This window comes from Nuphar pumila, chromosome 5 (genome assembly GCF_984573655.1).
Source record: "Nuphar pumila chromosome 5, dmNupPumi1.hap1.1, whole genome shotgun sequence".
NCBI classification, from domain to species: Eukaryota; Viridiplantae; Streptophyta; class Magnoliopsida; order Nymphaeales; family Nymphaeaceae; genus Nuphar; species Nuphar pumila.
The window spans coordinates 82,093,596-82,115,430 of record NC_143253.1 but is presented as its reverse complement, the minus strand read 5'-3'; the positions used below and the strand labels follow the sequence as shown (position 1 = coordinate 82,115,430).

The following is a 21,835-nucleotide window of genomic DNA, read 5'->3' as shown; positions in this document are numbered from 1 at the left end:
CTTCGCTCTGATACCAAAATGATGGTGGAGTCAACACAGGAGCGGATCCACGATTCAAGATCAAACTGGATCTCAACATACGCGAAAGCTAACAATATCTTGGTGAGTCTGAATAGGACTCTAACAAACAGAGATTTGGGGCCTGAGCACTCTTTTTTAATAGAAGTGGCCAACATGAGAAAGTTGCATGATGCGCACACCTTTCTAACGGATCTAAAAACACTAGAATCAGATTTGGAATATCTGATCCATGGACAACTGTCTGGACCAGTGAGACTCATCTTTGACAGGCTAACATAACAAGCAGTTAGTCAACTTAGAGGGATTTTGAGCCCTCTGACAGAGGAGTTTCAGAAAACTCCGAACTGACAAATCATAGATCACTTCATGATCTTTCCAGAATGTGAAAGTTTAAAATTTTTTAATGATCCTACAGGATGCTATGTATTTTTAAAGTTGGTACATTTTTTATCCTAGCTATTTTGAAATATGAAACAGGGGTTGATTCATGCAACAACTCAAAGATGATTTTTGAACATCCAACAAATTGATTCATGTAAGACTCAAAACATGAAAAAGATTTAACAGAGTATTAGCTAATCAACACAAGTTTTAGTTTTAAGAACTAAGCAAAGATGGTCAAAATATCCATTAAACATCAAGTACTATTCTAGAAATAGAACAACTAGGATGGAAATAACAATTTTCTATAGTCAAAGAATGATGGTGACTTTAGACCAACATCGGCATTGATTCAACAAAAGCCATAAACATAAAATGTGTAAAGCTATGCGTTAACTTTCCAATAAATCAAACCATGCGATTTTTCTTGCAGCAGGTAGGGAAATATGCATGAAATACAAAATACTATCAGGAAGTGTTCTGCACTGGACAAGCCTCAGAATGATTCTATCTATTCAAAATTTAACAATAATTTTTTTAGGACTAAGCAGAGTGATTCACGCAAAACCTTCAACAGAAAAGTTGTCGGGTTAGGTCTTAGCTTTCCAACAAGTTAAAGAACTCCCAATTTGGACTTGTATGCAGGTAGATATGGTCAAAACACTGGGGTCATATCTGATAACCCGAGTACAGAACAACGAGTTTCTCAACAGAAACGAAGTTCGAACAAACTACAACCTGCAGAAAACAAAATCAATTTGGGATCATTCACTAACATAAAGCATAAATAATTTCACTCATCAACTGTCATTAAAAGTTCATATAGGTAGAATAACCATAAACAACACTGAAACTTGCAAACAACAAGAAATTCAAGATTGGAATGGAGTTATCTGATTGCAGCCAATGAAAAAGGGAGCAACTGAAGAGCTGCAGCCACCACCGTGATTTCAAATGCATAATAAGCTTCAGGCTTTTCTAGAATCTTCAGCAACCCAGATCCAAAATCACACCTTCACCAGCAAAAATCAAGCCACCCTTCAAAAGTTCTCCTTCTCTCACCAAAATTCAAATTTTTTTCAAGAACCAAAAGCCCCCCTCCCATGGTCAACCTCCCCCACTTTAACATACATAGGGAAGGGGTCTCATAAAGAGAGAGAACCCTTCCCCATGCTTAGGGCTCTCCCAAGGTTGACTAGGCTAAAATTAGCACTATAGCCTTTATGAATTTCCAACAACTATCTTGACTTTGGAGTCAAAGCTGAATTTCAAACTGAGGGCTATGGATGTACACACAAGGTGGCACCACCCATGGGTCCATTTAGAGTTGGAATCTTGACCCAAATCCAAACAATGTTGAAATACTAACCCTACACAAAATTGCATTAAAATAAAATGCAAATAAAAAATAAAAACTACCTTGGATCCCCATACACCCTCTAGTACCACAAAAACAATCCTATAGGATACTAGAACTATCCGGATTCAAAGAATTCGACACCTAAAAATAAAAAATAACATAAAATAAATAATAAAGACAAATGTCTCAAAAAATTATTCCATGCTGAACACCATGGAATCAATAATCCAAACGAAGGAATTGGTGGGCATAGGCTAAGCTGCAGATCCACTTGGACTAGAGGCGTCTTGCAAGTGAGTGGATCGCCTCGAGTAGCGATGCCCGGATCAGGTCTGAAGAGTTGAATTGGAGATGCTTTGCTCATCTGGATGCTCTGCATCACTATAGCTTTGCAAGCAACGTGAATCTAATCCTAATTTTCAAAAACAAACTATCAATACTAATTCAAGTGAAAGAATTTAAAATAACAATTCTAATTATTTTTCAAAAATCAAATCTAACAATCCTAATCAAGCGTAAACAAACAAGTAGGCAATAAATGAATACTAATTTTTTCATTCGCCATTCTCTGGAGATGGCGCCAAAATTTGGTATACCTTTTTGAAGTGTATTTTCAAAGGTTATTTTTTTAAAAAGAGTTTATAAAAGTTGGTTACCAAATTTAAAAATTCAACTCTCACAAGTAGTGAGAACTGGGATCAAACACGATGAAGGGGTTGATACAACTTCGTATTTCATAAATGCTAATTATTTATTGTCTTGAAAAGAAAAATTAAACTAATTAAGAGTACTTACAAAATGAGAGTTAAAAGATTATTACAAACCCCAAATGATGCTGAAATTAAAATTAATTACAAAATTCAAATGTGGCCAAAAAACCCTATTTAACTAGGAATTGAAAATGCTAAAAAAAAACTAAAATTGGAGCTTCTTCGCCTTTGCTTCTTCACTTCAACTTTAAATCTACTTCATTTCAATCATGTGGAGTCAGTAAATGGTGCCACCTCCTGCAAAAATAATACAAAAACACATGAAATGCAAAATATACACTAATTTGAACTTTTACTTGAAATTATAATTCTGCCACTAGCTATAAAAAAAAATCCGGTCATAATAGGTTTCTGTAATTTGATAAAATCATATAGCAATTGGATTTCAATCCTTCTCAAAAATTGTAAATATATTCTCAAAATATTAATGAAAAGAATCCAATTCACAGAATTGAAAATTTTAAAGTAGAACTTCACTTATTAACAAATGAACAAGAACTTTCAAACTCTGGAAATTGTTGTCAAAACTTCTGATAGTTTTCAGAATTTAATAGATTTAGTCTAGCAAAATAGATTAAAAATGAATGAAATTTTCACAGCAGAAATTAGATTCATTTATGAATCTAATCTATTTTACGGATTTGGATTCCAAAAACTCCAGATATAACAAAAACAAAAACTAAACAAAATAAAAGTTGCAGAACATAGAGATGCCAGAATATGCAGCTGGAAAATGCTCATAACAGCCCATCAATCGAACTTTGATTGTGCTGAATTTTTGCGGAGAGCAAATAGACTCAAGCATGAATCAGATCCAATTTACAGATCATAATTTGAATTCCAAAAGCTCTAGATATACTAAAAACAAAAAGCTACAGAAAATCACGAAAAACGAACTTCCAAAATTCTAGAATTTCACACTTTGATTTATTGCATTAGATCAAAGGATGAACACTTAGAAATTCATAGAAATAAGATCCAATCATTTAACTAATCTAATTATAAATAGAAACAAAAATACAAAAATTAAAATGCAACAATTAAGATCTAAACTACAATATGAGATGGATATATCTAATGCTTTAATTGAATTGAGATCAATTAAGCATAGAATCCCATCTTGTTTTTGGATTTTCTTAAAAGCAAAAAGAAAATTACAGAAAAAGAGAAATTATAGCAAACAAATTGTAATTAGACAATGAAAAATTGTAAACTAAACAAAATTTAACAAAGAGAAATAAAGAGAAAAGAGAAAAAGAATTACAAGAGATAAAAGAGAAGAAGGGGGATTGAAAACTCATCAAACTTGTAAATTCAATGAGTTTGAGTGATCTTCAACCATGTAGATATGCAGCTCCCATTCGGAATGAACTCCAGCACTACTCCATTGCTTGATGAGAAGAAAAGAGAAAGAAGAAGAAGAAGAAGAAGAAGAAGAAGAAGAAGAAGAAGAGAAAGAAGATAGAAAGGAGAAAAAGCAAAGGAGAAAAGCTTGTTGCAAAAGAAGAGGGAAACAGGAGAATAGAGGTGGCATGAATTGGGCTGAAGATGCCCTTCACACACCTCAATGTTATGTATTTATAGTAATTTTTAGGTTAAAATAACTTCTTCAAGTTTTTCTTATTTACAAATTAATACCTAACTATTTGGATTTTTGCAAAGAAAAAGGGTTTGACTCATTGAAAAGGAGTTTTTGAAAATTCTGAAGTGAGTTTGGGTTTAAGTGGTTGCTAAACACATTAGTATTGGATGCAAGATCCAATTAATGCATTTTGGACCGGATCAAGGTCCGAATTGACTTGACATTCAGTTCAAAATCGTAAAACGACCATAATTTCCATGTTTTAACTCTCAATTCTGTAAGATTCGAACCGTGACTTCTTTAACCTTGTAATATCATAAGCATGAAATGTAAACCAATAAAATACACTTAAATGCATGATTTATGTAATAAAATGAATGCATATTCATATATTATTAAATTTCCTAATGCTTATTGTTTGCTAGTCCTCGAGCAAACACTTATTGTTTGCATGCTTAAAATGATTGTTTGCTTATCACCTTTATTTTTTAGTCATTTCTTATGTTTCAAGCAGTCCACCTTCTTATGCCCCTTCTTCTTACAAAATAAACACTTTATAAAGGAGCATCCTGCCTGAGATTTGGTTTTCGCCTGAGAGTTGAAACTCTCCCCAAAGGCTTTCTTTTTATTCTTCTTTTTGAAGAAACTTTTCTTTGGCATTGACTTCTATTTTTTCTTATAAGATGCCATATATGCACTCAACACCCTTTCACCCTCCAGTCTCTCCAACATACTTGGTCAAGAGGTCATTAAAGGACCACTCATCATTATGTGTATTTTAAGAGATTTTGAAGGGTTCATATTCAGTAGGTAATGAGGTCAAAATCTGATGGACCAAAAAAGAATCATAAATAACAAACTTCATGTCATTCAATTGAGATGCAATGTTCCTTATTTCAAAATTGTATTGTCAGATGTGACTGTCACCAATATATTTCATAGATATCAATTTGGACATAAGTTTACTAGCCCTTGCCTTATTAGAACTGACAAATTGAGCCTCAATAGCTTACAAAAATTCCTTCACTATTCTGTAGTGAAGAATGACACCTTTAATATTCTTAGTCACTCGAGATTGCAAAAGCAATATGCTAAGTTTGTTCGAGTGCTCCCACTTCTCAAAGACAATCTTCTATTCAGCTCTGCTCTGTAAGAGCTCACGTTCGTGAGTCCTAATGGCCAAATCTATGTCTATGTAACCTAAAGTGAACAACACTATTTCTTTTTAATATGAAAAATTAGATTCGTCTAATAGGAGAATGTTACTAGAACCATCGATAAGGAAATAACCTGATACAACAAGGAATGAAAGAGAAAGACATTATTATCACTTATATGAGACTCGAGATAAAAAGGTAAAAGTGAAGACCCTTTATTATTCACCTTTTTTGAGACAAGCATAGGTGAGTCATTATCGTTTCACTTTTGTGGAAACGACAATACTCATAGTTGCTCTGTCTCTTTAATTCACAAGGAATCGACTTCAGTTGGTGAAACTAACATATCATGTAATCAGAGGCAATTCAATAGTGTACCTTTGGGTACAAATGTGCTTCATGAGCTATAATACACATCTACTATTACACCCTGTATGAATTTGGAATACAACGACCTACCTTTGGGTTAAAACGTTGTTTTATAAAGTCATACATAATCATAATAACGAATCTTAATACGGTCTAAAAAATTCATAATCAACGCAACTCAGATTACTTTGATGATTGCTTGAATTGGTCAATCAAGATCTTCTATCGAGATCATATTCATATTATAGAACATGCCTACGCACACATGTTAATACATGTATATTCATCACAAAATATATATTATACCAACAAAATACAAGTTCATACTTTAACTTATATCTATAAACTAATTTTGATGATAAAATGTTATGAATTTAGTCATAATTCATGCTTAAAAACATTATGCATAACTTAACCAATATAAAACACATGAATTAACATGCATCAGTTATGTTTTCTTAACAATGAATAGTTATAAAACATGAAAAATAACAAAAATATACTCATATGGGTAAAACCCAAGGTTTATAAGTTGAAATCGGCCTAAAAACACTATGAACCGATCTGAAACGACCTCAGACCGATCATCTAAAGGTCTGAACCGGTTCTAAACCTAATGAACTAATACAAATCATGAAGAAAAGCTCATAAAACCCTATAACCGAATGAAAAAATCTTTATCTTTTCATGGATTCATGAAAACACGGTCTTTATATCTTGAAACCAGTGAAAAACCGAAAAACCCCGACAAAAAATGGCTCCGAACTAGTCCCCCAAAAGGCCGTATCGATCACTAATCCAGTTCAGGTGTAAATAATGTTTGGATTGTGTTACAAATCCTATCCGATTCAATTCGAATATAGATTCAATCCATAACAAAAACCGGGGTCTGACCTGATCCAAACAGGGCTCGGTCCTGACCCTGTCCAAACAGGATCCAGGTTTGACATAGTCTAAATAGGACCTGATCTGACCCGATCGATAAAGGATCCGAATCTGACCCGATCGATACAGGATCTGGGTCTGACCGATCCAAACAGGTTTGGGCTCTCCGGATCAGACCCAGAACACTAATGAGTTCGGGTTCAATCCAGGGTTAGGACCGACCCGATGTCCGAGCATACCCGATCTACGCAAAAAGGGTCTGGATCGGGCCCGTCACCGGGTCGGTACACCGATCCGATCTGGTACCCAGCATAAAATGAGGCCCGACGCCTTTCGGTTTCTCAGAAACCGAACGTCGCCCCACGGCGACCGACACCGGTGGCCGGCCGGCGAATAACACCCCGTTTCCCGGCGACGAGCCACGGCAGAAAACCCCGGCAACGCTCCCCTCGACAGGTAAGGCTCTGTATTTTTTTTATACAGAGGGTCGCCGGGGCTGCAGTTGCCACCGGTGGCCGGCTAAAGGTGCATCGGCGACGGTCGGAGGATGGTTACCAGTCGCCGACTTCCACCCCCGTCCGACGGCGGTGGCAATGGCCACCGATCACCATGTCCTGAAACAGGCGCCACCGTTCCAGAGACTCTCTCTCTCTGGGGTTTCAATCGTGGTCCGGCGATGCGAGCTCCAGCGAAAATCACCCCCGTCCCGGCGACGCCTGCGGCTCGGCGACGGCAGCCGGTTGACCGGCCATAGCAGAAACAGAAGAGGGCAAATGCCCCTTCGGTGCATCTGGTGACAGGGGAGGTCGCCGGTGAAGCGGCGACCCCCCCGGCGAAAAGCAACTCCAGCTCCCCGGAGATGGCAGCTGGATTGCCGGCCAGAGCAGAATCTACACTCAATCGCCTGAAGAACCCAGCCTATGCATGGGTTTTGGGGTTTCGGCCAGCACGGCATGGAGGTCCGGCCATGGGGGCACTCCTGCGATGGATCAGATCAGCCAACGGTGCCGGTGAGGCGGTCGGCTATCCACGGTCCCCTCACCTCCACCGGCAGGTAAACTTTGATTTTTTTTTTATGAGTGAGAGGGTGTCGAGTGCACATATGGCTCTCTCGTAAGAAAAAACAGAGGCCGATGCCAAAGAAAAGTTTTTTCAAAAAGAAAAATTAAAAGAAAGCCTCCGGGGAGAGTTTCAATTCTTAGACGAAAGCCAAATTTCAGGGAGAAGGTTTTCTATAAAGTGTTTCTTCTGGAAGACGAAGGGGCATAGGAAGGTGGACTGTTTGAAGCATAAAAAATGACTCAAAAATAAAGATAATAAGTTATTCATTTCATATGAGTACAATTTGATTCATGTTTCATTGCATAGTTGGTGGATTGATTCTGGTGTCACGGTGCATATTGCCAACTCTTTGCAAACATTTCTAAACAAAAAGGAATAAATAGAGCATGAAAGAAACATCTTCTCAGGAAATAAGATGCGTTCGCATGTCAAGAACGTTGGGACCTGTAAAATTATGTTGGAATCATGATTCATTTTTGGATTTGGTTGATACATTTTATGTTTCATCCTATAGTTAGAACTTGATTTCAATTTTGAACCCTGATAAGCTTTGTTTTATTTTTAAATTTAAAAATTTCAAGCTTATTATTATGAATTTTTTTATGAATGTAGGTTCTGCATACGTGTGTGTTGGTTTGTATCGGTTAAAAACCAAAATTCAAATTCGAGAATCTTATTTTGTTGAGAACTCCATGATTGACAATACACGTGATCTAAAAGAAGATCAATCCTACAAAGCATGAGTTTCTAGAGATCTGTTTTATTGTTAGGATCAACAAATTTGAAGATGATGCATGTTTGGTTATTGCAGACACCGGGTTTCCTATTTCTACATGTTGGTCATTAAATTGTTGTATGCTTTCTAGTGGCAAAGAGATTAGAGTTTAGCTATAAATAAGCTTTGTAGAACTCACTAGAAATGTGTTGGTTGTACTTTCTAGATAATGATCTCTTTGCTTGACATTGTGAAATGGTTATCCATATTTTTTTTAGCATTGTCTGCCCTTGTTTTCCTTGTTTTGGTAGGATTTGAAAGGCTCTTCCTCTAGTGCCATGAATGTAGAGACCTAATCTCTCATATGAGAAATTGAAAAAAGTAAAAATTTGTATGTCATTTGAAGATGGTGGCTTTTCACTTATTAGTGTGAGGTTTAGCAGGATCAAAACTTTAGGAATTTTAAAGTGAATGCCTAATGATCTCAATAACTTCATATCTCACATGAGATTATTATATGGGCCGGAGATTAGGGCATGTTTGGTTGAGTCCCGTCAGAATCATATGGCTCAATTTCTCATGACCAGCCAAACATGTGAAAAAGGGCCTATGTGGTTTCAAATCAAATATTGATTATGAATCACTTCGGCTTGTGAGATTTCGAATATCTTGGTTGTGATTTCCAATCCGAATCACATGATTAGAAAAAAATTGTAGTGAAAGTCGGGGTTTGAGATAGGGCTATCAATGGGTTGATTTACCTTGACCCGACTTGGACCAAACCCTATAGGGTTCGGGTATGGTGACAAATAAGATGACCCGATTAAGACCTAAGTTCGGACCCAAAAGTTTGATTAATATATGAACCAAATATATACAGGGCATGGATGTTTGTGGATAGTATCACAACAATCCCTCACGAGACCTTACTCGTCCACTAGGGTAACCTAGGAGTTTAAAGATCTTTTTGCATATGCTAAATGCAACCGTGATTCCTATGAAAGTAAGTTAGGCTAGTTAGTTGTTTTAATTACTTTATGTGTGCCTTTTGGTAGTTTAGATTTGTTTGCTCAAGTAATAGCAAACATTCAGCATGGAGAAATTTGATCATGCATAAATTATATGTATTTGGATTGGGTTGAGAAAAGAGTGAATCTTCCCTATTATGGTGATGCATTCTAGAGGTTGCCCACAACGTGAGGAGTGATGCCAAATGACTGTTGCATGTGAAATTAACTTGGAAAAGAAGAAGAAAGAAGAAGAAGAAGAAGAAGAAGAAGAAGAAGAAGAAGAAGAAAGAAGAAAGAAGAAGATGGAGAGAGAGTTCCCCACATTGGGAAATAAGATGAGGAAAGAGGGGGGTTGGTGGCAGTTCCTAAGGAGAAGATCCCCTCTCCTTAGGTTTCCTAACCTATTTATAATGATAACTTAAAAAATTAATTTCTAAATTCTTAGAAACACTTCTAACATTTCTATTTTAAAAAACACTCAAAAGTAATACTTATTTCTAAAACTACATTTAAATACCATTATTTTATAACAATTCCAACGCGGCTCCTCCTATGGAGGGCTATTTTTGACTTTTTAACCTTTGTTCAGCTGGATTTGATATTGGAGCGTGTACGATTTGGATCTTGACTCCATATCTTCGCTCAAACTGCTTTGAAACAACTCTAAAATGCTCGAATTGCACTCGATTTGGACGAAATTCCCACCAAAAACTCCTTGCACACAAAACACCAAAATTCATTAACTTGTGGGTATTTTAACATTAAAATCAATGAAATTCATGCATACATTGTATAAAAATAAATGTAATTTATGCATTAATACAATCCAATTCTTATCAAAGATGGTCCATTTAGGGCATGTTAGGTTGCTTTTGCAAATATGAAAATAAGACTTAAGATTTGAAATCTCATGAGAATCAAAATCATGTGAATTGGAATCTCATGTGACAATGATCTATTTGCTTGACATTGTGAAATGGTTATCCATATTTTTTTTCAGCATTGTCTGCCCTTGTTTACCATGTTTTGGTAGGATTTGAAAGGCTCTTCCGCTAGTGCCATGTATGCAGAGACCTAATCTCTCATATGAGAAATTGGAAAAAGTAAAAATTTGTATGTCATTTGAAGATGGTGGCTTTTCACTTCTTGGTATGAGGTTTAGCAGGATCAAAACTTTAGGAATTTTGAAGTGAATGCCTAATGATCTCAATAACTTCATATCTCACATGAGATTATTATATGGGCCCGAGATTAGGGCATGTTTGGTTGAGCCCCGTCAGAATCATATGGCTCAATTTCTCATGACCAGCCAAACATGTGAAAAAGGACCTATGTGGTTTCAAATCAAATGTTGATTCTGAATCACTTCGGCTTGTGAGATTTTGAGTATCTTGTTTGTGATTTCTAATCCGAATTATATGATTAGAAAAAAATTGTAGTGAAAGTTGGGGTTTGAGATAGGGCTGTCAATGAGTTGATTTACCTTGACCCGACTTTGACCAAACCCTATAGGGTTCGGGTATGGTGATGACCTGATTAAGACCTAAGTTCGGACCCAAAAGTTTGATTAATATATGAACCAAATATATACAGGGCATGGATGTTTGTGAATAGTATCACAATAAACCCTCACGAGACCTTACTCGTCCACTAGGGTAACCTGGGAGTTTAAAGAGCTTGTTGCATATGCTAAATGCAACCGTGATTCCAATGAAAGTAAGTTAGGCTAGTTAGTTGTTTTGATCACTTTATTTGTGCCTTTTCGTAGTTTAGATTTGTTTGCTCAAGTAATAGCAAACATTAAGCGTGGGGAAATTTGATCATGCATAAATTATATGTATTTGGATTAGGTTGAGAAAAGGGTGAATCTTCCCTATTATGGTGATGCATTCCAGAGGTTGCCCACAACGTGAGGAGTGATGCCAAATGACTGTTGCATGTGAAATTAACTTGGAAAAGAAGAAGAAAGAAGAAAGAAGAAAGAAGAAAGAAGAAAGAAGAAAGAAGAAAGAAGACGATGAAGAGAGAGTTCCCCACATTGGGAAATAAGAGGAGGAAAGAGGGGGGTTGGTGGCAGTTCCTAAGGAGAAGATCCGCTCTCCTTAGGTTTCCTAACCTATTTATAATGATAACTTAAAAAAGTTAATTTCTAAATTCTTAAAAACACTTCTAACATTTCTATTTTAAAAAACACTCAAAAGTAATACTTATTTCTAAAACTACATTTAAATACCATTATTTTATAACAATTCCAAGGTGGCTCCTCTTATGGAGGGTTATTTTTGACTTTTTAACCTTTGTCCAATTGGATTTGATATTGGAGCGTGTACGATTTGGATCTTGACTCCATATCTTCGCTCCTACTGCTTTGAAACAACTCTAGAATGCTCGAATTGCACTCGATTTGGACGAAATTCCCACCGAAAACTCCTTGCACACAAAAACACCAAAATTCATTAACTTGTGGGTATTTTAACATTAAAATCAATGAAATTCATGCATACATTGTATAAAAATAAATGTAATTTATGCATTAATACAATACAATTCTTATCAAAGATGGTCCATTTAGGGCATGTCAGGTTGCTTTTGTAAATATGAAAATAAGACTTAAGATTTGAAATCTCATGACAATCAAAATCATGTGAATTGGAATCTCATGTGATAATGATCTCTTTGCTTGACATTGTGAAATGGTTATCCACATTTTTTCAGCATTGTCTGCCCTTGTTTACCTTGTTTTGGTAGGATTTGAAAGGCTCTTCCTCTAGTGCCATGAATGCGGAGACCTAATCTCTCATATGAGAAATTGGAAAAAGTAAAAATTTGTATGTCATTTGAAGATGGTGGCTTTTCACTTCTTGGTGTGAGGTTTAGCAGGATCAAAACTTTAGGAATTTTGAAGTGAATGCCTAATGATCTCAATAACTTCATATCTCACATGAGATTATTATATGGGCCGGAGATTAGGGCATGTTTGGTTGATCCCCGTCAGAATCATATGGCTCAATTTCTCATGACCAACCGAACATGAGAAAAAGGGTCTATGTGGTTTCAAATCAAATGTTGATTCTGAATCACTTCGGCTTGTGAGATTTTGAATATCTTGGTTGTGATTTCTAATCTGAATCGCATGATTAAAAAAAAATTGGAGTGAAAGTCGGGGTTTGAGATAGGGTTGTTAATGGGTTGATTTACCTTGACCCGACTTGGACCAAACCCTATTGGGTTCGGGTATGGTGACAAATAAGATGACCCGATTAAGACCTAAGTTCGGACCCAAAAGTTTGATTAATATATGAACCAAATATATACAGGGCATGGATGTTTGTGAATAGTATCACAACAAACCCTCAAGAGACCTTACTTGTCCACTAGGGTAACCTAGGAGTTTAAAGAGCTTGTTGCATATGCTAAATGTAACTGGATTCTTATGAAAGTTAGGCTAGTTAGTTGTTTTGATTACTTTATTTGTGCCTTTTGGTAGTTTAGATTTGTTTGCTCAAGTAATAGCAAACATTAAGCTTGGGGAAATTTGATCATGCATAAATTATGTGTATTTGGATTAGGTTGAGAAAAGAGTGAATCTTCCCTATTATGGTGATGCATTCCAGAGGTTGCCCACAACGTGAGGAGTGATGCTTGCATGTGAAATTAACTTGGAAAAGAAAGAAGAAGAAGAAGAAGAAGAAGAAGAAGAAGAAAGAAAAAAGAAGAAAGAAGAAAGAAGAAAGAAGAAAGATGGAGAGTTCCCCACATTGGGAAATAAGAGGAGGAAAGAGTGGGGTTGGTGGCAGTAGAAGATACCCTGTCCTTAGGTTTCCTATCCTATTTATAATGATAACTTAAAAAAGTTAATTTCTAAATTCTTTAAAACACTTCTAACATTTCTATTTTAAAAAACACTCAAAAGTAATACTTATTTCTAAAACTACATTTAAATACCATTATTTTATAACAATTCCAAGGTGGCTCCTCCTATGGAGGGTTATTTTTGACTTTTTAACCTTTGTCCAATTGGATTTGATATTGGAGCGTGTACGATTTGGATCTTGACTCCATATCTTCGCTCCTACTGCTTTGAAACAACTCTAGAATGCTCGAATTGCACTCGATTTGGACGAAATTCCCACCGAAAACTCCTTGCACACAAAAACACCAAAATTCATTAACTTGTGGGTATTTTAACATTAAAATCAACGAAATTCATGCATACATTGTATAAAAATAAATGTAATTTATGCATTAATACAATCCAATTCTTATCAAAGATGGTCCATTTAGGGCATGTCAGGTTGCTTTTGTAAATATGAAAATAAGACTTAAGATTTGAAATCTCATGAGAATCAAAATCATGTGAATTGGAATCTCATGTGATAATGATCTCTTTGCTTGACATTGTGAAATGGTTATCCATATTTTTTTCAGCATTGTCTGCCCTTGTTTACCTTGTTTTGGTAGGATTTGAAAGGCTCTTCCTCTAGTGCCATGAATGTGGAGACCTAATCTCTCATATGAGAAATTGGAAAAAGTAAAAATTTGTATGTCATTTGAAGATGGTGGCTTTTCACTTCTTGGTGTGAGGTTTAGCAGGATCAAAACTTTAGGAATTTTGAAGTGAATGCCTAATGATCTCAATAACTTCATATCTCACATGAGATTATTATATGGGCCGGAGATTAGGGCATGTTTGGTTGAGCCCCGTCAGAATCATATGGCTCAATTTCTCATGACCAACCAAACATGTGAAAAAGGGCCTATGTGGTTTCAAATCAAATGTTGATTCTGAATCACTTCGGCTTGTGAGATTTTGAATATCTTGTTTGTGATTTCTAATCCGAATTATATGATTAGAAAAAAATTGTAGTGAAAGTCGGGGTTTGAGATAGGGCTGTCAATGAGTTGATTTACCTTGACCCGACTTGGACCAAACCCTATAGGGTTCGGGTATGGTGATGACCCGATTAAGACCTAAGTTCGGACCCAAAAGTTTGATTAATATATGAACAAAATATATACAGGGCATGGATGTTTGTGGATAGTATCACAATAAACCCTCACGAGACCTTACTCGTCCACTTGGGTAACCTAGGAGTTTAAAGAGCTTGTTGCATATGCTAAATGCAACCGTGATTCCTATGAAAGTAAGTTAGGCTAGTTAGTTGTTTTGATCACTTTATTTGTGCCTTTTGGTAGTTTAGATTTGTTTGCTCAAGTAATAGCAAACATTAAGCGTGTGGAAATTTGATCATGCATAAATTATATGTATTTGGATTAGGTTGAGAAAAGGGTGAATCTTCCCTATTATGGTGATGCATTCCAGAGGTTGCCCACAACGTGAGGAGTGATGCCAAATGACTATTGCATGTGAAATTAACTTGGAAAAGAAGAAGAAAGAAGAAAGAAGAAAGAAGAAAGAAGAAAGAAGAAAGAAGACGATGAAGAGAGAGTTCCCCACATTGGGAAATAAGAGGAGGAAAGAGGGGGGTTGGTGGCAGTTCCTAAGGAGAAGATCCCCTCTCCTTAGGTTTCCTAACCTATTTATAATGATAACTTAAAAAAGTTAATTTCTAAATTCTTAAAAACACTTCTAACATTTCTATTTTAAAAAACACTCAAAAGTAATACTTATTTCTAAAACTACATTTAAATACCATTATTTTATAACCATTCCAAGGTGGCTCCTCCTATGGAGGGTTATTTTTGACTTTTTAACCTTTGTCCAATTGGATTTGATATTGGAGCGTGTACGATTTGGATCTTGACTCCATATCTTCGCTCTTACTGCTTTTGAAACAACTCTAGAAGGCTCGAATTGCACTCGATTTGGACGAAATTCCCACCGAAAACTCCTTGCACACAAAAACACCAAAATTCATTAACTTGTGGGTATTTTAACATTAAAATCAATGAAATTCATGCATACATTGTATAAAAATAAATGTAATTTATGCATTAATACAATCCAATTCTTATCAAAGATGGTCCATTTAGGGCATGTCAGGTTGCTTTTGTAAATATGAAAATAAGACTTAAGATTTGAAATCTCATGAGAATCAAAATCATGTGAATTGGAATCTCATGTGACAATGATCTATTTGCTTGACATTGTGAAATGGTTATCCATATTTTTTTCTGCATTGTCTGCCCTTGTTTACCTTGTTTTGGTAGGATTTGAATGGCTCTTCCTCTAGTGCCATGAATGCAGAGACCTAATCTCTCATATGAGAAATTGAAAAAAGTTAAAATTTGTATGTCATTTGAAGATGGTGGCTTTTCACTTCTTGGTATGAGGTTTAGCAGGATCAAAACTTTAGGAATTTTGAAGTGAATGCCTAATGATCTCAATAACTTCATATCTCACATGAGATTATTATATGGGCCGAAGATTAGGGCATGTTTGGTTGAGCCCCGTCAGAATCATATGGCTCAATTTCTCATGACCAACCAAACATGTAAAAAAGGGCCTATGTGGTTTCAAATCAAATGTTGATTCTGAATCACTTCTGCTTGTGAGATTTTGAATATCTTGTTTGTGATTTCTAATCCGAATTATATGATTAGAAAAAAATTGTAGTGAAAGTCGGGGTTTGAGATAGGGCTGTCAATGAGTTGATTTACCTTGACCCGACTTGGACCAAACCCTATAGGGTTCGGGTATGGTGATGACCCGATTAAGACCTAAGTTCGGACCCAAAAGTTTGATTAATATATGAACCTAATATATATAGGGCATGGATGTTTGTGGATAGTATCACAATAAACCCTCACGAGACCTTACTCGTCCACTAGGGTAACCTAGGAGTTTAAAGAGCTTGTTGCATATGCTAAATGCAACCGTGATTCCTATGAAAGTAAGTTAGGCTAGTTAGTTGTTTTGATTACTTTATTTGTGCCTTTTGGTAGTTTAGATTTGTTTGCTCAAGTAATAGCAAACATTAAGCGTGGGGAAATTTGATCATGCATAAATTATATGTATTTGGATTAGGTTGAGAAAAGGGCGAATCTTTCCTATTATGGTGATGCATTCCAGAGGTTGCCCACAACGTGAGGAGTGATGCCAAATGACTGTTGCATGTGAAATTAACTTGGAAAAGAAGAAGAAAGAAGAAAGAAGAAAGAAGAAAGAAGAAAGAAGAAAGAAGACGATGAAGAGAGAGTTCCCCACATTGGGAAATAAGAGGAGGAAAGAGGGGGGTTGGTGGCAGTTCCTAAGGAGAAGATCCCCTCTCCTTAAGTTTCCTAACCTATTTATAATGATAACTTAAAAAAGTTAATTTCTAAATTCTTAAAAACACTTCTAACATTTCTATTTTAAAAAACACTCAAAAGTAATACTTATTTCTAAAACTACATTTAAATACTATTATTTTATAACAATTCCAAGGGGCTCCTCCTATGGAGGGTTATTTTTGACTTTTTAACCTTTGTCCAATTGGATTTGATATTGGAGCGTGTACGATTTGGATCTTGACTCCATATCTTCGCTCCTACTGCTTTGAAACAACTCTAATATGCTCGAATTGCACTCTATTTGGACGAAATTACCACCGAAAACTCCTTGCACACAAAAACACCAAAATTCATTAACTTGTGGGTATTTTAACATTAAAATCAATGAAATTCATGCATACATTGTATAAAAATAAATGTAATTTATGCATTAATACAATCCAATTCTTATCAAAGATGGTCCATTTAGGGCATGTTAGGTTGCTTTTGCAAATATGAAAATAAGACTTAAGATTTGAAATCTCATGAGAATCAAAATCATGTGAATTGGAATCTCATGTGATAATGATCTCTTTGCTTGACATTGTGAAATGGTTATCCTTATTTTTTTCACCATTGTCTGCCCTTGTTTACCTTGTTTTGGTAGGATTTGAAAGGCTCTTCCTCTAGTGCCATGAATGCAGAGACCTAATCTCTCATATGAGAAATTGGAAAAAGTAAAAATTTGTATGTCATTTGAAGATGGTGGCTTTTCACTTCTTGGTGTAAGGTTTTGCAGGATAAAAACTTTAGGAATTTTGAAGTGAATGCCTAATGATCTCAATAACTTCATATCTCACATGAGATTATTATATGGGCCGGAGATTAGGGCATGTTTGGTTGAGCCCCGTCAGAATCATATGGGTCAATTTCTCTTGACCAACCGAACATGAGAAAAAGGGTCTATGTGGTTTCAAATCAAATGTTAATTCTGAATCACTTCGGCTTGTGAGATTTTGAATATCTTGGTTGTGATTTCTAATCGGAATCGCATGATTAAAAAAAAATTGTAGTGAAAGTCGGGGTTTGAGATAGGGCTGTCAATGAGTTGATTTACCTTGACCCGACTTGGACCAAACCCTATAGGGTTCGGGTATGGTGACAAATAAGATGACCCGATTAAGACCTAAGTTCGGACCCAAAAGTTTGATTAATATATGAACCAAATATATGCAGGGCATGGATGTTTGTGGATAGTATCACAACAAACCCTCACGAGAACTTACTTGTCCTCTAGGGTAACCTAGGAGTTTAAAGAGCTTGTTGCATATGCTAAATGCAACTGTGATTCTTATGAAAGTTAGGCTAGTTAGTTTTTTTGATTAGTTTATTTGTGCCTTTTGGTAGTTTAGATTTGTTTGCTCAGGTAATAGCAAACATTAAGCATGGGGAAATTTGATGATGCATAAATTATGTGTATTTGGATTAGGTTGAGAAAAGAGTGAATCTTCCCTATTATGGTGATGCATTCCAGAGGTTGGCCACAACGTGTGGAGTTATGCCAGATGACTCTTGCATGTGAAATTAACTTGGAAAAGAAAGAAGAAAGAAGAAAGAAGAAAGAAGAAAGAAGAAAGAAGAAAGAAGAAAGATGGAGAGAGAGTTCCCCACATTGGGAAATAAGAGGAGGAAAGAGTGGGGTTGGTGGCAGTTCTCCTAAGGAGAAGATCCCCTCTCCTTAGGTTTCCTATCCTATTTATAATGATAACTTAAAAAATTAATTTCTAAATTCTTAGAAACACTTCTAACATTTCTATTTTAAAAAACACTCAAAAGTAATACTTGTTTCTAAAACTACATTTAAATACCATTATTTTATAACAATTCCAAGGCTCCTCCTCCTATGGAGGGCTAGTTTTGACTTTTTAACCTTTGTCCATCTGGATTTGATATTGGAGCGTGTACGATTTGGATCTTGACTCCATATTTTCGCTCCAACTGCTTTGAAACAACTCTAAAATGCTCAAATTACACTCGATTTGGACGAAATTCCCACCGAAAACTCCTTGCACACAAAAACACCAAAATTCATTAACTTGTGAGTATTTTAACATTAATATCAATGAAATTTAAACATACATTGTATAAAAATAAATGTAATTTATGCATTAATACAATCCAATTCTTATCAAAGATGGTCCATTTAGGGCATGTTAGGTTGCTTTTGCAAATATGAAAATAAGACTTAAGATTTGAAATCTCATGAGAATCAAAATCATGTGAATTGGTATCTCATGTGATAATGATCTCTTTGCTTGACATTGTGAAATGGTTATACATATTTTTTTCAGCATTGTCTACCCTTGTTTACCTTGTTTTGGTAGGATTTGAAAGGCTCTTCCTCTAGTGCCATGAATGCGGAGACCTAATCTCTCATATGAGAAATTGGAAAAAGTAAAAATTTGTATGTCATTTGAAGATGGTGGCTTTTCACTTCTTGGTGTGAGGTTTAGCAGGATCAAAACTTTAGGAATTTTGAAGTGAATGCCTAATGATCTCAATAACTTCATATCTCACATGAGATTATTATATGGGTCGGAGATTAGGGCATGTTTGGTTGAGCCCCGTCAGAATCATACAGCTCAATTTCTCATGACCAACCAAACATGTGAAAAAAGGTCTATGTGGTTTCAAATCAAATGTTGATTCTGAATCACTTCGGCTTGTGAGATTTCGAATATCTTGGTTGTGATTTCTAATCCGAATTATATGATTAGAAAAAAATTGTAGTGAAATTCGGGGTTTGAGATAGGGCTGTCAATGAGTTGATTTACCTTGACCCGACTTGGACCAAACCCTATAGGGTTCGGGTATGGTGATGACCCGATTAAGACCTAAGTTCGGACCCAAAAGTTTGATTAATATATGAACCAAATATATACAGGGCATGGATGTTTGTGGATAGTATCACAACAAACCCTCACGAGACCTTACTTGTGTTAGAATACAGTTTGCATATGCGTATGGATCTGGATCCAGATCCATACGGATATTATATGAAACACATGTTAAATAGGATCTCATTAATGACATTCTTGTAATATGTATATGTTTTTACTTTATAATGTTTAGGGTTTTGGAGGTCGTGTGTTGTAGTGCCGCCCCAGCCATTGTGAATTTCTCTCTCTCTCTTTCTCTTTCTCACTCTCTCTCTCCTTATTTCCTGTATACAAATCTGATATGGTATCAGAGCATTAGGTTAATCCTGTGCGTGAAGAAGTTCCAGCGTGAACAACAAATCTGAAAAAGTCCCTGAGCAGCATGTAGATCATGGTTCTTCATCGTGAACAGCAACCCAGCGTGATCATCTCATGGTTCGTCAGCGTGAAAAGCAACCCCAGCGTGGACAGTTCCAGCCGTGCAGATCGTGGTTCTTCATCGTGAACGACAACCCCAGCGTGGACAGGTCCCAGCGTGATCATCTTCTCTTTATCTGAAATCTCATCTTCTAAATCTGAAATCTCATCTTCTGAAAGTTGGTACCTTTTTTTTTCTTCTTTTCTGTTACTCATTTTTGTTACTCTCGTTCATTGGTATTTGTTTATCTTCATTCCATCGTCTGTGTTGATTTCCTCTTTTCCTCAACATCAACGACTGGTTTTCAGACCTGTGTTGGTTCCATATTTTTTTTTCTCTTAAACACCAACGACTGGTTTTCAGACCTGTTTTTCCTTTCCTTTATTGCTGTTTTAGTGTTCTTTGTGCAACACTTTTGGTAGTGCAGGTATATGCCTTATTCAAGGTTTACTGATTGATTAAGTGATCTCAAATCTGTTTATTTCTTCCCATTCATCTTGTTTGCTTATTCATCGTTTCACTGCTATGGATTACTCTTCGTCAATTTCTTGAGTCAGCTCGTTACTGAAAAACTTACTCATTCTAATTTTTTGACCTGGAAGATGCAAATCCTTCCTTTTATACGGAGTCAGGATCTCGATGAACATTTGGGTGGTTTAGTTCCTATACTACCACGGTTTATTTTGCAGGAAACCAAGGATGAGAAGGGTGACACAATTACCATTTCTATTAAGAATCCAGAGTATACAGCTTGGAGGAAGCGGGATCAGTCTTTGGTTGCTTATATTACGTCAACACTCTCTCAAGAAGTGTTGGTTACTCTTTCAGATAATTGCACTGTGGCAGATCTGTGGAGTAAGCTGTCTCACACATACTCTCAGATATCATAAGCCCGAGTTATGTACTTAAAAAATGAATTTCAAAGTTTGAAGAAAGGCTCCATGGCCGTCATGGAATACATAGGCCGCTTGAAGAGTATTACTGATCAATTGGCTGTTGTTGGAAGTACTATTGCAGATAAAGATAAAGTTCAACAACTTCTCAATGGATTGGGTCCTGATTTTGACATGTTTACCACAACTTTATCATGCCTTCCTCACTTGCCTACTTTTGACGACCTCCAAGCGAAACTTCTCCAGCATGAGATGATTATGAAGCAAAGGGCAACAGAAAATGAATCAGCTCGTCCTCATTCAGTTTTGGCCATGGACACTTTTGTAGGTTTTGGACGAGGGAATGAAGGGCATCAAGGAGGCAGAGGCCGCAGACGTTTCGGGCAGAGAGGACGTGGTATTTTGCCTACACCTAATATTTCAGGGGTTTTTAATACAGGGAATCAGAGGAGAGTGCCCACTTGTTTTTTATGTAACAAAAGAGGACATGTGAAAGCTGATTGTTGGTTCAATCTACAGAATAGAGGAAAACTAAACAAAATTGAGAATAAATCAACTACTGCTATGGACACAAAAGTGCCATCCACAGATGTGCAACAACTTTTGTTATCAGCATTGTCACAGATGACAATCAAGCAAAATGAACAAGGCGAATGATATGTTGATTCAGGTGCCACCACACATTTTACGGGTAATGCGGGTAAGTTATCTCACTTATTGCCTTATTTTGAAAAAGGTAGTATAGTTACGAGAGATTGAACTTATCACTCCATTAGTCATACTGGCAATGCACATATCCCTATGTCAAAGTCCTCACTTCATTTGTCAAATGTCCTTCTTGCTCCTAATATTAAAAAGAACATTGTTTCTGTAGCTAAACTTGTTGACGATATGAATTCTTCCGTCGAATTTACTCCCTCTTCTGTTTATGTTAAGGATCTACGAACGAAGGAGACGTTCGCTAAGGGGGAGCGACAAAGAAACATGTACGTCTTCAAGGAGATTCCTCCAGTGTCTTCGCCCTCAGTCCCAGTCCTCCAGTTGAAGTCGTCCAAGCATTC

The 21,835-nt window shown here is 36.3% G+C and overlaps 1 protein-coding gene across 1 annotated transcript in view; it reads left to right on the top strand.

Annotated features, from left to right (window-relative positions):
* The first annotated feature begins 6,868 nt into the window (after window positions 1-6,868).
* Window positions 6,869-21,835, top strand: part of LOC149837782 (folate synthesis bifunctional protein, mitochondrial-like) — a 29,869-nt gene continuing 14,902 nt past the window's right edge. Inside the window, exon 1 of the mRNA XM_090006206.1 lies at window positions 6,869-6,981. The gene's annotated coding sequence lies outside the window, so the exon portion shown is untranslated. The remainder of the gene's footprint in view (window positions 6,982-21,835) is intronic.